Source organism: Melospiza georgiana, chromosome 26, assembly GCF_028018845.1.
Source record: "Melospiza georgiana isolate bMelGeo1 chromosome 26, bMelGeo1.pri, whole genome shotgun sequence".
In the NCBI taxonomy this organism is placed as follows: domain Eukaryota; kingdom Metazoa; phylum Chordata; class Aves; order Passeriformes; family Passerellidae; genus Melospiza; species Melospiza georgiana.
Genome location: NC_080455.1, coordinates 6,008,983 through 6,021,588, shown reverse-complemented (window position 1 = coordinate 6,021,588; position 12,606 = coordinate 6,008,983). Strand labels below are relative to the sequence as shown.

General features: G+C 51.5%; 1 protein-coding gene across 7 annotated transcripts in view; it reads right to left on the bottom strand.

The window, feature by feature from the left end:
- Positions 1-12,606, bottom strand: part of PTPRS (protein tyrosine phosphatase receptor type S) — a 154,872-nt gene that overhangs the window by 125,786 nt on the left and 16,480 nt on the right. Inside the window, exon 1 of one of the 7 annotated variants that reach the window (XM_058041023.1) lies at positions 6,961-7,054. The exons of the other annotated variants lie outside the window; for them this stretch is intronic. The gene's annotated coding sequence lies outside the window, so the exon portion shown is untranslated. Of the gene's footprint in view, positions 1-6,960; positions 7,055-12,606 lie in introns of those variants that run through there. 7 annotated transcript variants of the gene reach the window in all.

The following is a 12,606-nucleotide window of genomic DNA, read 5'->3' as shown; positions in this document are numbered from 1 at the left end:
TGCTAAAGTTAAATAAACACATTTTCAGGGTAAGAGTTGTAACTTTATCCCTTATTTTTCATTCCCCTGTCATCTTCAGACCAATATTTAAAGGTTTTGTGTCCTCAGAAACCTCGCAGACACCAGGTTTGCTGCACTGCCACGGCCCTTGGCCACCACTTTGTTCAACACAGAGAAGAAACCAAAATTCACACGGCAGTTCAGCACCTTGGCATTGTGCAACACAATTCCAGAGTCCCAACACTCCTCATTTCATCTTCTGCAATACCATCCTCATCTCATCTCATCCCAATGTTCCCCCCATTGCACGCGGATTTCCTGTTCCTCCTTGCTCCCAATTTTCTCAGTTTCTGATGGAAAAGACGCAAAGAAAATCCTGAGGGTTCCAACATCCTTCCCACATGGAACAACCCCAAAAAACCACAGGCACCCAAAAAACCACAGTCCAAAAAAAAACCAAAACCAACCAACCAACCCCAAAAAAACCACAGCCCCCAAAAAACACAGCCCCCAAAAAAACACAGCACCAAAAAAACACAGCACCAAAAAACACAGTCCCAAAAAACCACAGCCCCCAAAAAATCCCTAATTTCCTACTCCTTCACTGAAGGAGATCAGCAGAAGGTGCCCCATGTGCCCCTCCAGAGCTGCCAATCCCCACTTGGTGACCTCAGGGACAGAGATGGACGCAAAGCACCCAGATCCTGTCACAGAGCATGGGGAGAGGCTGCTGCTCACTTCCTTAAGTAAAGGACAAAGTTTTAATTTAAGCTGATCTCCGGGGAGAGAAGAAGGTTATTGAATCCATAGGAAACAGCAGGGAATGAACTGAGTGACCCCGAAGCCAGGAGGGTTCCCAAGGGTGACAAAGCTGGGGGGACACACCAGAACCAGATTTGCTGTGGATTTTTTTCATCCCCTGCTCAGGACACACACACACGCACACACATTTCCCTTGTGCTGCCTCCCAGAGCAAACAAATGTCATCTCTTCGGGGAAAACTGGAAAGAATATTTTCTTCCCAACCCTTCCAGCCCCTCTGAATCCTCCCGCTCGGCAGCTTGCCCCTAATCCCCAAATTCTCTCTCTACCTGCGGGGAGAGCTGAAACCAGAGCCGTCCCCTCCCCCAGCCCTCCGACCACACTAATCCATCAAATTCCCGGCCTTGCAGCCCACCCCCAGCCCCGACAGCAGCAATCCTGGCACCAGATGTCCACTGACAAAGGCAGAGCCAAGCATCAAAAAGCAATTGCCCATCACCCCTGTCCCGATGGGGCTCCGGGCAAAAAAAAAAAAAAAAAAGCTGAGTTCAAAGCCCAGAGCAGCATCCCAGCATCTCTGTGCCACTCCCACCCCTCGCAGGAGGGACCACCGCCCTCTCTGGGGACATGGGGACAAAACTCCAACCACCTCCGAGCCCACCGAAGGGTTACAGCTCCCCTCTGGCGTCAGGGATTTAAACCAGGGGGTCACTGATAGAAAACAAAAGGGATTTTATTTAAAAAAAAAAAAAAATTAAATAAATAATCAAACCCTGAGCAAGACATCTGTGCAGTGTCCACACGAGGCTGAAGCTGCATTAGCAGGGACCTGGTTGGAAGAGCGCTGCTCCACTCCCGGCTCCCTCCGCGCCCTGCCAGGGCTTTGCTGGCCAAACCCAGCTCCAGATTGGCCATCTGGATTATCTGGTTTAGCTAAACCTGACTGCCAGAGCCCGGCCTTGGAGACAGCACAGCCATCTCCAGGGACCTGCTCACAGAGAGAGGTGCAGGGAAGGATAATTTCCCCTTCAGGGAAGGATAATTTCCCCTTCACACCCTCAGTAACCTTTCAAACACACAATTTTTTTTACCTTTTCTCCCTTTCCCTTCAGTTTGGTATATTGCTTCCAGTTACTACATCAGCCTCTGTCAAGTCCTGCTGGCTGTTCACTCTCCCAGCCTCCACCATCATTTCACAAATGCAGTTTCGAGCCTTCCCACATTTCCCCCGGAGAAGAAGAGACGTGTGGGCAGGCACAGCCTGTCCCAGCCACACAAGCTGGGCACGCCAAAGCCATCCCCAAAAATCTGTGTTAAAGGAGCCGGGATCAACACCCAGGAGAGGAACAACGCCCCGTTTCTACAGCTAATTAATTGCAGCAATCTTCCTGGCTGGCTTCTGAAAGGACTCCAGCTGATGGTTGGGAGCATCCCTCCTCCCTGCCACCCACGCTCCCTCCTCCTCCTCCTCCTCCTCCTCTGCCACAAATCCGGGGGAAATTTGAACTGTCATTTTGCCTCTCACACCCAGGTTTAGCGCTGCTGCTACGGCACCATTTTATTTATGGTATTGCTTCTGCCGTTGTAACGATCCCACATAAATTCCACGTCCCGGTTCCCCGACAATACTTGCTGCTATTATAATAATGATCCCATCTGAATGGCACAGGTGCCATTATCAGGAAAATCTGTTTGTAATAGGGAAGCAACTGTAAAAAAAGGCATTACACCCAAATGAACTACTTAAGGATTACCATAACCAGGGGCCTTGCCTCAATTCCCTCTGCTGCTTCCTGCCTGCTCAGAAATAGATAGCAAGTCAAAATTAGCAGGTAAGTCATCCTGTGATTTGGGAGCTGGTGCTGCAAACTGAGCACTCTGAGGCTTCATCACACAAATAAAATCTACCTCCGCACAGATTTAATAAAGGATTTTCGCAATGCACTTACTGAGTGCTAACGAGAGCACTAATCAGCGCATGGAGAAATGGAAACACACCCTTACCACCCCATAAAAGTAACCTGAAAACAGCAAGGAAGGGCAGAACAGCTCCTTTAAGAGTCCAAACTCACCCAAGTGCACGCGAGATCATGCAAAATTAGGGCAGAAGTCACTTCAGAAGTGGCATAAGAGACAAGAAAAATCAAGGTTCTGTAGAGGTGTGAGTTTCACAGACCTCAGATCTCCATCCCTGCCTCAGCCTGCGCACATTCGCAGCTCCCAGGTGCCTCCTGATTCAGGAAGTTTCACCTACCACAACAGTTATTACTCCTACAAAGGAGTTCTGGAAGGGCAGCTACTCCTTCAAAGAGAGCTTCCAACAGATGTTTTCCCACCGCCAGCACTCGAACAAACTCGGTGTCTCACACCTTCCACAGCCCCTAATTTTACCAGTCCATTCCTCGCACCCGCAAAGGCAGCATGAAATAAATTCGTATGCAACAAGCTTGCACTTCCCTGGCGCTGCAAACTCTGCCTACTCCGACGGCAAGGGAACAAAATGCAGCCAGGGTTCAAAATCTCTTCAAACAGAGGGCAGAGGATGGCTGAGGGGGGAGTGGTAATGGGATGCAGTGCCTTTCATCCCCAGGTGAGCCTCACACCTCAGCGCAGGTGAGCAGCCTCACCAAGCTGGTACTACACAGAAGGCAGCACGAAATGAGGATCCAGCTCTCGGCTCAGCGGCGTGTTTTGTGGAGATAAACAAAACTCCACAACTTTTGTGGAAGTTGTGAAGCCGATATGTTTATTACAGCGCTGGACACATGTGGGAATTGACATGTGTACCTCTGGGGACTTCAGGTCCCTTTTCATCCCCCTCTCAAACACATATCCATGCAATTTCACAACAGGTTCATACATTTAATTTTTATGAATTTTGTGTGATATTTGCTAGTTCTTCTTTATCAGAAAGAATTCTTAGGTCAGGTTGAGCTGCTCTCACAGCAGTCTCTGTCTCTCTCTATCACACTCTGTCTCCCCTGCCCCCCATCACAGACATCTTTTATGAAAAATCCTTTCCTCAGGATTTTTCCTCCTGGGAAGCTGAGAGGCCTCAGGAACAAAAGGCAAACAATGGTTATCTGCTGCTGTGCAATGCAACAGGTGCAGCTGTGATTGGTCTCATGTGGTTGTTTTTAATTAATGGCCAATCACAGTCAGCTGGATTGGACACAGAGCCGAGCCACAAACCTTTGTTATCATTCTTTCTTTTTCTATTCCTAGCTTATCTAGCCTTCTGATGAAATCCTTTCTTCTATTCTTTTAGTATAGTTTTAATATAAAATATATCATAAAATAATAAATCAGCCTTCTGAAACATGGAGTCACATCTCTTCCCTCATCCTCAAACCCTTGTGAACACCACCACACCCCTCCCTCATCTCTGTCCTTCACTGAAGCAGTTTCTCTGAGCTTAGGCTTTTTGCACTCACACTACACAGCAAACCACACACTTGAAGATGCACATTCCACCTAAATCAAAATGGATTTCTACTGGTGACACCTCTCCTCGCTTTGGGCCGGATGATTCAGCCACGGCATTTTAGCTCTGCTCACCGCCGGACCCCAGAGCTGTTCCCAGCAAGGAGCTGCGCGTTGCCATTCCCATTCTGCAGCAGATTGCCATTCCCCCAAAGGCTGTTTTTCTGGCACGCTCCTTAGAGATTAAATCTAGTGAAATAGCTTTGCCTTACAAGAATCTGTACCCACAGGGCACTCAACAGCCAGGGTAAAGAAGGTGTTTGAAACTTGCTGTGATCAAGGTTAAGAAACATAATAAAACACCGTATCCTGCTTTTCCAGCTCTTCGGGGTAATGAGGGATTTCCTCACGTATCTGCCGCAACTGTCACCTTCGCAGGAATTTAGTACTTAACACTAAATTCACTCTCTCTCTCTCTCTCTGCACACTGAACCTTCAGCAGGTTTATTTTGGAACCTCCACCTCCCAAAAAAAAACCAAAAAACCAAAAAAACCCGATGCACATCTCTTCCAAGTCACAAAAGTATAATTGGGCCTCCTTCTCTGGTTTCAATGCCTTTGATAAATCCCTGCTTTGGCTGCAGAGCGGGAGCTTTGTGGAATGGAGGGGATGTCTCACTCGCTGGGCTCTGCTCGGACTCGGCAGGAAAATTTGGAATTATTCTCCGGGAGACGCTGGCCTTCTTCCTGCGCCAGGGACCAACAACGATTTCCCGTGGAGATAAAAGGCAGCGATCCCTTCCCTGCCTCTCTCCGGGGCCGCTTTGGGAGCAGGAGCGCGAAGGAGCTGGGCTGCAATCTGGGGATGGACGGAGGAGGGGATGGAGAGGATGAAGGGGAGAGGAGGGGATGAAGGGGAGAGGAAGGAAGAGAAGGGGATGAAAGGGAGTGGAGGGGAGAGAAGGAGAGAGGAGGGGAGAGAAGGGGATGGAGAGGAGTGAAGGGGAGAGGAGGGGATGAAGGGGAGTGAAGGGATGAAGGGGAGTGAAGGGGATGAAGAGGAGAGGAAGGGAGAGAAGGGGATGGAGAGGAGTGAGGGTGAAAGGAGGGGATGAAGAAGATGGAGAGGATGAAGGGGAGAGGAGGAGATGAAGGGGAGTGAACGGGAGAGGAGTGGAGTGAAGGCGAGAGTCGGGGATGGAGGGAAGTGAAGGGGAGAGGAGGGGATGAAGAGGAGAGGAGGGGATGAAGGGGAGTGAAAGGGAGTGAAGCCCCCTCCTCCAGCCCCATCCCACCGCCCCCAGCCCCAGCCAGCCCAGCGAGGGGGCGGCAGAAGGCACCAATCCCCCTCCCGAAAGCTCCTTACGCAAATCACCGAGAGGTGCTAAACCAAACCAGCCCTGATTCACTCCGAGGCAGATTTCTCACTCCTTCCTTTTCACCCCTCAATAAACCCCGAGCAGCAGCGTGAGCCCCCAAAATGGCAGGGCTGGCTGAGCCCCACGCCAGCAAACACCGAGCTGGCTCCGGAGCAGGAAAGCGCCTCAGTGCAGGTGGTTTGTTATTCTCAGAGTCTCTTTCCAGCAGATGTTCCCCTGTACCACGTGTGGCAATCCCAGTGCGCTTGAATTTGTGATTTTTCCTCCGCTAAGTGACGTTTTCAGGAAAAGGGAAATTAAAGGATAACAAGATGCAGCTATAGAAAGACAGAGCTGCACAGGCTAGAGAATTCTCTCTCTCTCTCTTTTTTTTTTTTTTTTTGGAGAAGAATCATAATGTTAATGTTAGAAACCACTTTTCATATATAGCAATGATCAGCTTAATCTTTACACTTCTTTCCTTAGCTGCAGGAGAGTTCTCAAACAACGAACAATATAAATTTAAATTTAATTTCAACTGTTGCTATAACTGCCTCCAGTCAGACCAACTGCTGCGAATTCAAGTCAGAGCCTTGACATAAAAGTTACCTGAGTTACCTGCAACAGAAAAGTTCTTTGCTTTTGCCAAAGTGAGAAAAAAATAATAAAGGGATGAAATGTGGTAATTTCTCATGAAAGCTCCAGCTACACAGTTCCCGCAGCCAAATGGAGTTTTTTTCACCCCATCTATTACGTTTCTAAAATTACACATTTCAGACAAATCTGCATCTTGAGCAGTAGCCTAATGGCACTAGCAAACGAGTCATGTAAAGCCGAGAGAAAACGAGTTGTATTCAATCCCGGGAACGGAGCACAGGAGTTGTGCAATGTTTACAGTGAATAAACTCTGCCCGTTACTCCAAGGCTGCAGCCCGTGTCCTGCCCCGAGAGCATCTCGGGCCGCCTCGAGCTCATTAAAAATAAAAGGCATTTCCAGCACGGAAAGGAAGCGTGGTGCGAGGGGCAATTTGGGCGAGAGGGCGAGCTGCAGAGCCGCTCCTTTGTGCGGCCACGCTGGATGCGGCTCGCACATTTCCTCGCTCCGCAGCAAAACGCCCCTGCGAGCCCTCGGCTGGGGGGGAAAAAAGGGGGAGAGGGGAGAGGAAGCGGGAGAGGGATGGGCAGAGCCAGGGGAGGGGGAGAGGGACGGGGAGAGGCAAAGGGAGCGGAATTGGGAGCGGAATTCCCTCCCCAGCGCCGCCCCGCAGCCCCCCTGCCATCCCCGCTGTCCCCACTGCCCATCGCCCACCCCGGGGCCCCTCCGCCCTCCCGAGACCCCCGGCCGTGCGCGCCTAGGGGCAAACAGCTTCCCCTTGTTTAAAAAAAAATAAACAAAACCCTTCCATTCGATAATTACATTTTCAAATCAAACCGACCGTCTCCCACTCGTCCCGGCGCTGGCGGCGTGCGGAGGCTGCGGGGCGAGGGCGGCCCGGGGACCCTCGCAGGGAGGGGGGGAAGGACCCTCGGCGCAGGGAGGGACCCCCGACCCTCGGCGGAGCCCTCGGCGGCCCGGCCGGGCTGGGCGGGGCCGGGGCGGGGCCGGGGCGGGCCGGGGGCGGAGGGGCCCGGCCGGGGGGACCCCGAGAGCAAAGCCGGGGGCTCCGCCACAGCCCGGCCGCTGAGCGAGCCCCCGAGCCTGCACTGGGGCTCCGGCGGGCCCGCGGGGCTCTGAACCCCCGTGCCGGACCCTCTCTGACATCGCCCCCATTTCCAAAAGCTGCTCCGTCCCCCCGTGCTGGACCCTTGGGATCCTCTCAGACATCGCCCCCATTTCCAAAAGCTGCTCCGTCCCCCCGTGCCGGACCCTCTCAGACATCCCCTATTCCAAAAGCTGCTCCGTCCCCCCGTGCCGGACCCTTGGGACCCTCTCTGACATCCCCCCATTCCAAAAGCTGCTCCGTCCCCCCGTGCCGGACCCTTGGGACCCTCTCAGACATCCCCCCATTCCAAAAGCTGCTCTGTCCCCCCGTGCTGGACCCTTGGGATCCTCTCAGACATCCCCCCCGTTCCACAAAGCTGCTCCGTCCCCCCGTGCCGGACACTCTCCGATATCCCCCCGTTCCACAACGCTGCTGTGTCCCTCCATGCCAGACCCTCTCCGACATCCCCCCATTTCCAAAAGCTGCTTTATCCCCCCATGCCGGACCCTTTGGATCCTCTCAGACATCCCCCCGTTGCAAATGCTGTTCTGTCCCCCAGTGCCAGATACTGTGGGTCCTCTCAGCCATCCCCCCATTCCAAAAGCTGCTCTGTCCCCATGCCGGACCCTTGGGACCCTCTCAGCCATTTCCCTGTGCCAAAAGCTGCTCCGTCCCCCCGTGCCGGATCCTCTCAGCCATCCCCCCGTTCCACAACGCCGCTGTGTCCCTCCAAACCAGACCCTCTCCGACATCCCCCCCGTTCCAAAAGCTGCTCTATCCCCCCGTGCCGGACCCTCTCAGCCATCCTCCCCCATTCCACAAAACTGCTCCCCGCAATCACAGCAGAATCCCCTCGCTGCACCCCGTTCACCAGGGTAGCCCGAAGGGGAAACTGAGGCACGGGGCTGGGAGAACCCCTTGCCTTGCGATTCACGGCCACACAAAGTACCACTAATCTGTGATGAGATAAGCTCTCACCTCTAAAATCACAAAAAATAAAATAAAATATATTAAAGAAAAAGGAAGTAAAACCATCAACAAAAGCCACAACCTCCTTCATTTATTTTTCATGGAGCTGCACAGCCGCGCTGAGCTCTTGCAGCCATCTGTAAAGGGAGAAGGTAATTCCTAGCCTAAGGACTTTAGAGTTTAAATAAGATATAAACGCAGCGTGAGAGGACAGCGAAGGGGGTGTGCAACAAAGGCTTTCTTCAGAGAGAGATTAGGATATCACCATTGCAACGTATACGCCTTTGCATTGACTCTATATGGGATTTCAGAGCAGCTCTGTTATCTCCAGGCAGGAACAAAACACTCTGTACTTGCTCTTTTCCAAATCACACCAAAAAAGTTGGAACCGACCAGAAAAAAAAAAAAAAAACCCCGAAAAAAATCACAACAACAACAAAATTCCTTCTTCCCTCTGCTCCCCTCTCAATTTTGCCTGTTTTTTTTTTTTTTTTTTTTTTTTCCTTTTCCACACAGAGAGATATTTTTCTGGGTTTTTTTTTTTTTTTTTCTTAAAAAGAAAAAGCTCTGGGTTGAAAATCCTGGGTCATTTGGGAATTCTCAGAGCCAGCGGCCGGCCGTAGCGGGGCTGAGCACAGAGAGGTTCTTGGCAGGCCCCAGCGTGGAGAGGGAGAAAAGGGGGGGAGCTCAGGGAGGGGGGGGCAAAAGAGGCCACATACATTTTTAGAAGGAGAAAAAAAAAAAATTTAAAAAACCAGGAGGAAAAAAAAGAAAAAAAAAAAAAAAAAAAGAAAAAAAGCGTCAGCGAGGCCTGCCTGGCGCACACACGCCAGCTCTGGGGGCTGGGAGCGGGGGAGCAGAGGCTGGGTGGATGGAAGTGAGGATCCAGATTGAAAACAGATGGGATTTTTCTTGCCAACCTGACATCCGAGACCGCGGGAGGCGGGGTGAAACTTCCCTTCAGAGAGGCTGGCAGCCAAGAGATATGGTTGGGGGGGCCCCCCCCCCAAAAAAAAAAATAAAAAAATCCCAGTTTGGTTTGAAATCCCTCCTCGTTCCTGCTCGGCGCTGGGGCTCTGGGGTCAGCATGGAGGAGCCTCATGGAGCCGGGTTGTTTTTTCATACTTTGAGGGGCTCGGTTTTACCATGAAGTGTCTGATTCATCTGTTCCTGCCTGCTGGAGCCCAGCCCAGCCTGGCAGTTAATACTTGCCCTGGGAGACATTTTAGGGGCATTTTGCGCTGCTGCGGATCCCTCTGCGTGTGCTCAAAAGGGAAACCCGTGTCTGTGCACAGAAATAACCCCACAGGGCACACGGGCCACAGCCTCCACCCAGGCGTGAGCTGGGATGTAGGAAACATGCTGGAGTGGGGCTGCAAAATCCACATTTCTGTGTAAAAATGCACCATAAAATGTTGGAGGACTCTTGGCACAAGCCATGGGCACCTGAGCTGGTGGCCAGCAACAGCCCAAGATGTGCGGGTTTAAGAAATTCAGGATTAAGGACACGAAGATGCTGAGAAAGGAAAGGAGCTGGGGAAATTCTGGAGAATTCCTGAGGGAGCTGAAAAGGGGCTCAGCCTGGAGAAAAGGAGGTTCAGGGGGGACCTCGTGGCTCTGCACAGCTCCTGACAGGAGGGGACAGCAAAAGAGTGACATCTTCAGTGCCATGCTCTTTATAAGCTACAAGAACGTAAAATTTGGTGGGGTGATGATTTATGATCATGGTTTGTATTTTTGTTTGGTTTTTTGGGGGGTGGCAGTTCTGGGGTTAATTCTGTGTTGGTTAGGGGGTGGTTATGGGGTGATGATGACAGTTGGTTGTTGTTTTTGATACTAGGAAATATAGAGGAAAGTTAATTGAAAGTGTATTGATGACATGATTTGGATGAGGTAGGGATATATGGTTTAATTATTTGATTAAAAAAAAAAAAGCCAAGATATAAAAAACGAATGCGTAAAATGGAATTTATGTCCAGCAACCATTACATTATCTGTATCTCCCCCACCCTGGGGATGCAGTGGACACACGAGTCTGTGTGATGAGGGGGATTTTTAACCCCATTTGGGGATAAAAATCACTGTAAAAAGGCACAAAGTCCTGCCCAGCTGCCCCTCCACCAGAGCACGGGTGTCCCACGGGCCTGGCAGGGACGTGGGCTCCCCGTCCCCCCAAGACTTCACAGCTACTTTCCAAACCAGAAACAAAAAGTTAATGGTGTGGGCTTGACCACATATTTTCCAGGGGCTCTGGGAGACCAGCTCTCCCCAAGCCGGCTAACACACACTCTTTTCATTCAGAGCTTTAAATACCCAATTGTGTCTGTTTTCAGCACGCTCATTTTTAGCATTTTAATGATATGGTCCCCGGCTTTCACCCTCCTTGGATTGGCCCCAGCGTGGGTTTTTTTTTTTCTTTTTTTTTTTCCCTTTTTCCCCCCCCTTCTTTTTAGCATCTTGCAGAGCGAGAGGGGAAAGGGAAGAGGGTGAGCACGAGGTCACACATTTCTCCTAACCCCAGTGTTTTTGCAGCAGGCAGGGGGTCCTGCTGGGCACAAAGAGGAGCAGCCCCTCGGGCTGTGTTGGCTGCAAGGGCTCCATCCAGGGACAGACAGACAGACAGACAGAGAGCGGGCAGCAGTGCCCACCCCAAACCTCCCTCACCACAGCCAGCCCTGCAGAGTGTGGGGTTTGCCATGGCAGAGTGTGGGGTTTGCCATGGCAGAGTGTGGGGTTTGCCATTGTAATCCCCTTCCCTCCTTCCCCTGCAGGCAGGGCCTTCCCCCCTGGCAGGATTTTGCTTGGCTGTCCTCAGGGATGGGCAGGAGATCCAACTGGAAACAGCACCTGGGTTGGGTCTGCGTGCCCATCAGTGCACTGACACAGTGCCCAGGGTGACACACAGTGACACAGGGTGACACAGAGTGACCCACAGTGCCCACAGGGCCCCACAATGACCCATAGTGACACACAGTGACCCAGAGCGACCCACAGTGCCCACACTGACCCACAGGGCCCCACAATGATCCATAGTGACCCACAGTGCCCACACTGACCCACAGGGCCCCACAATGATCCATAGTGACACACAGTGCCCACAGTGCCCCACAGGGCCCCACAATGATCCACAGTGACACACAGTGCCCACACTGACCCACAGGGCCCCACAATGACCCATAGTGACCCACAGTGCCCACACTGACCCACAGGGCCCCACAATGATCCATAGTGACCCACAGTGCCCACACTGACCCACAGGGCCCCACAATGATCCATAGTGACACACAGTGACCCAGAGCGACCCACAGTGCCCACACTGACCCACAGTGCCCTAGAGTGACCCAGAGTGTCCACAGTGACCAACAGTGCCCCCTGTGACCCACAGTGCCCATGGTGCCCCAGCAGAGCCAGGCAGGAGCAGGAGACTCACAGCTGCACCTGAGAGACCCTGAACTCCCCCTGCCACCTTTGCCAAGCGCTGTCCCCTTCCCCAAGCACATCCTCTCTCTCCTGTCACAGACATCTTTTATGAAAAATCATTTCTTTAGGATTTTTTCCTCCTGAGAAGCTGAGAAGCTTCAAGAACAAAATGTAAACATTGATTATCTGCTGCTGTGGAATGCAACAGATGCATCTGTGATTGGTCTCATGTGGTTGTTTCTAATTAATGGCCAATCACAGTCAGCTGGTTCAGATTCTCTGTCTGAGCCACAAACCTTTGTTATTCATTCTCCTTTCCTTTTCTATTCTTAGCCAGCCTTCTGATGAAATCCTTTCTTCTATTCTTTTAGTATAGTTTTAATATAATATATATCATAAAATAATAAATCAAGCCTTTTTGATTTATAGAGTCAGATCCTCATCTCTTCCCTCATCCTGGGACCCCTGTGAACACCGTCACACTCTCCTGCCATCCCCAGCACCCCATGCCAACCTCCAGGGATGCCCCATCCCCTCTGCCCCACACCCCACATCCCCACCAAGCTCCTTCCCAGGCCTCTCCAGCTTCAGCCGCTCAGAGGATTTTTTTCCATATTTTTTTCCCCCGCCAAGTAATATCGAAATGATATTTATTAAATTTGCTCTCTAAGTCCCTCAATCTGCTCCATAATACAGTGGATCTGCGAGGTGGTTTCACTGATCCTGCCTCAGTGAGACCAGATTAGCAGAGATGATCCCGGCTTTGCAGCTCCCTCAGCCCACAGGGTCAGAGGTGCTGCAGGGAGGCAGAGCCTGCTGGCAGAGCGAGCCCAGGGCTGGAGAGTGTCCCCAGGTAATTCCAGGTGCATGGTGGCACAGACATCTTTTATGGAAAATCCTTTCCTTAGGATTTTTCCTCCTGAGAAGCTGAGAGGCCTCAGGAACAAAATGCAAACAATAGTTATCTGCTG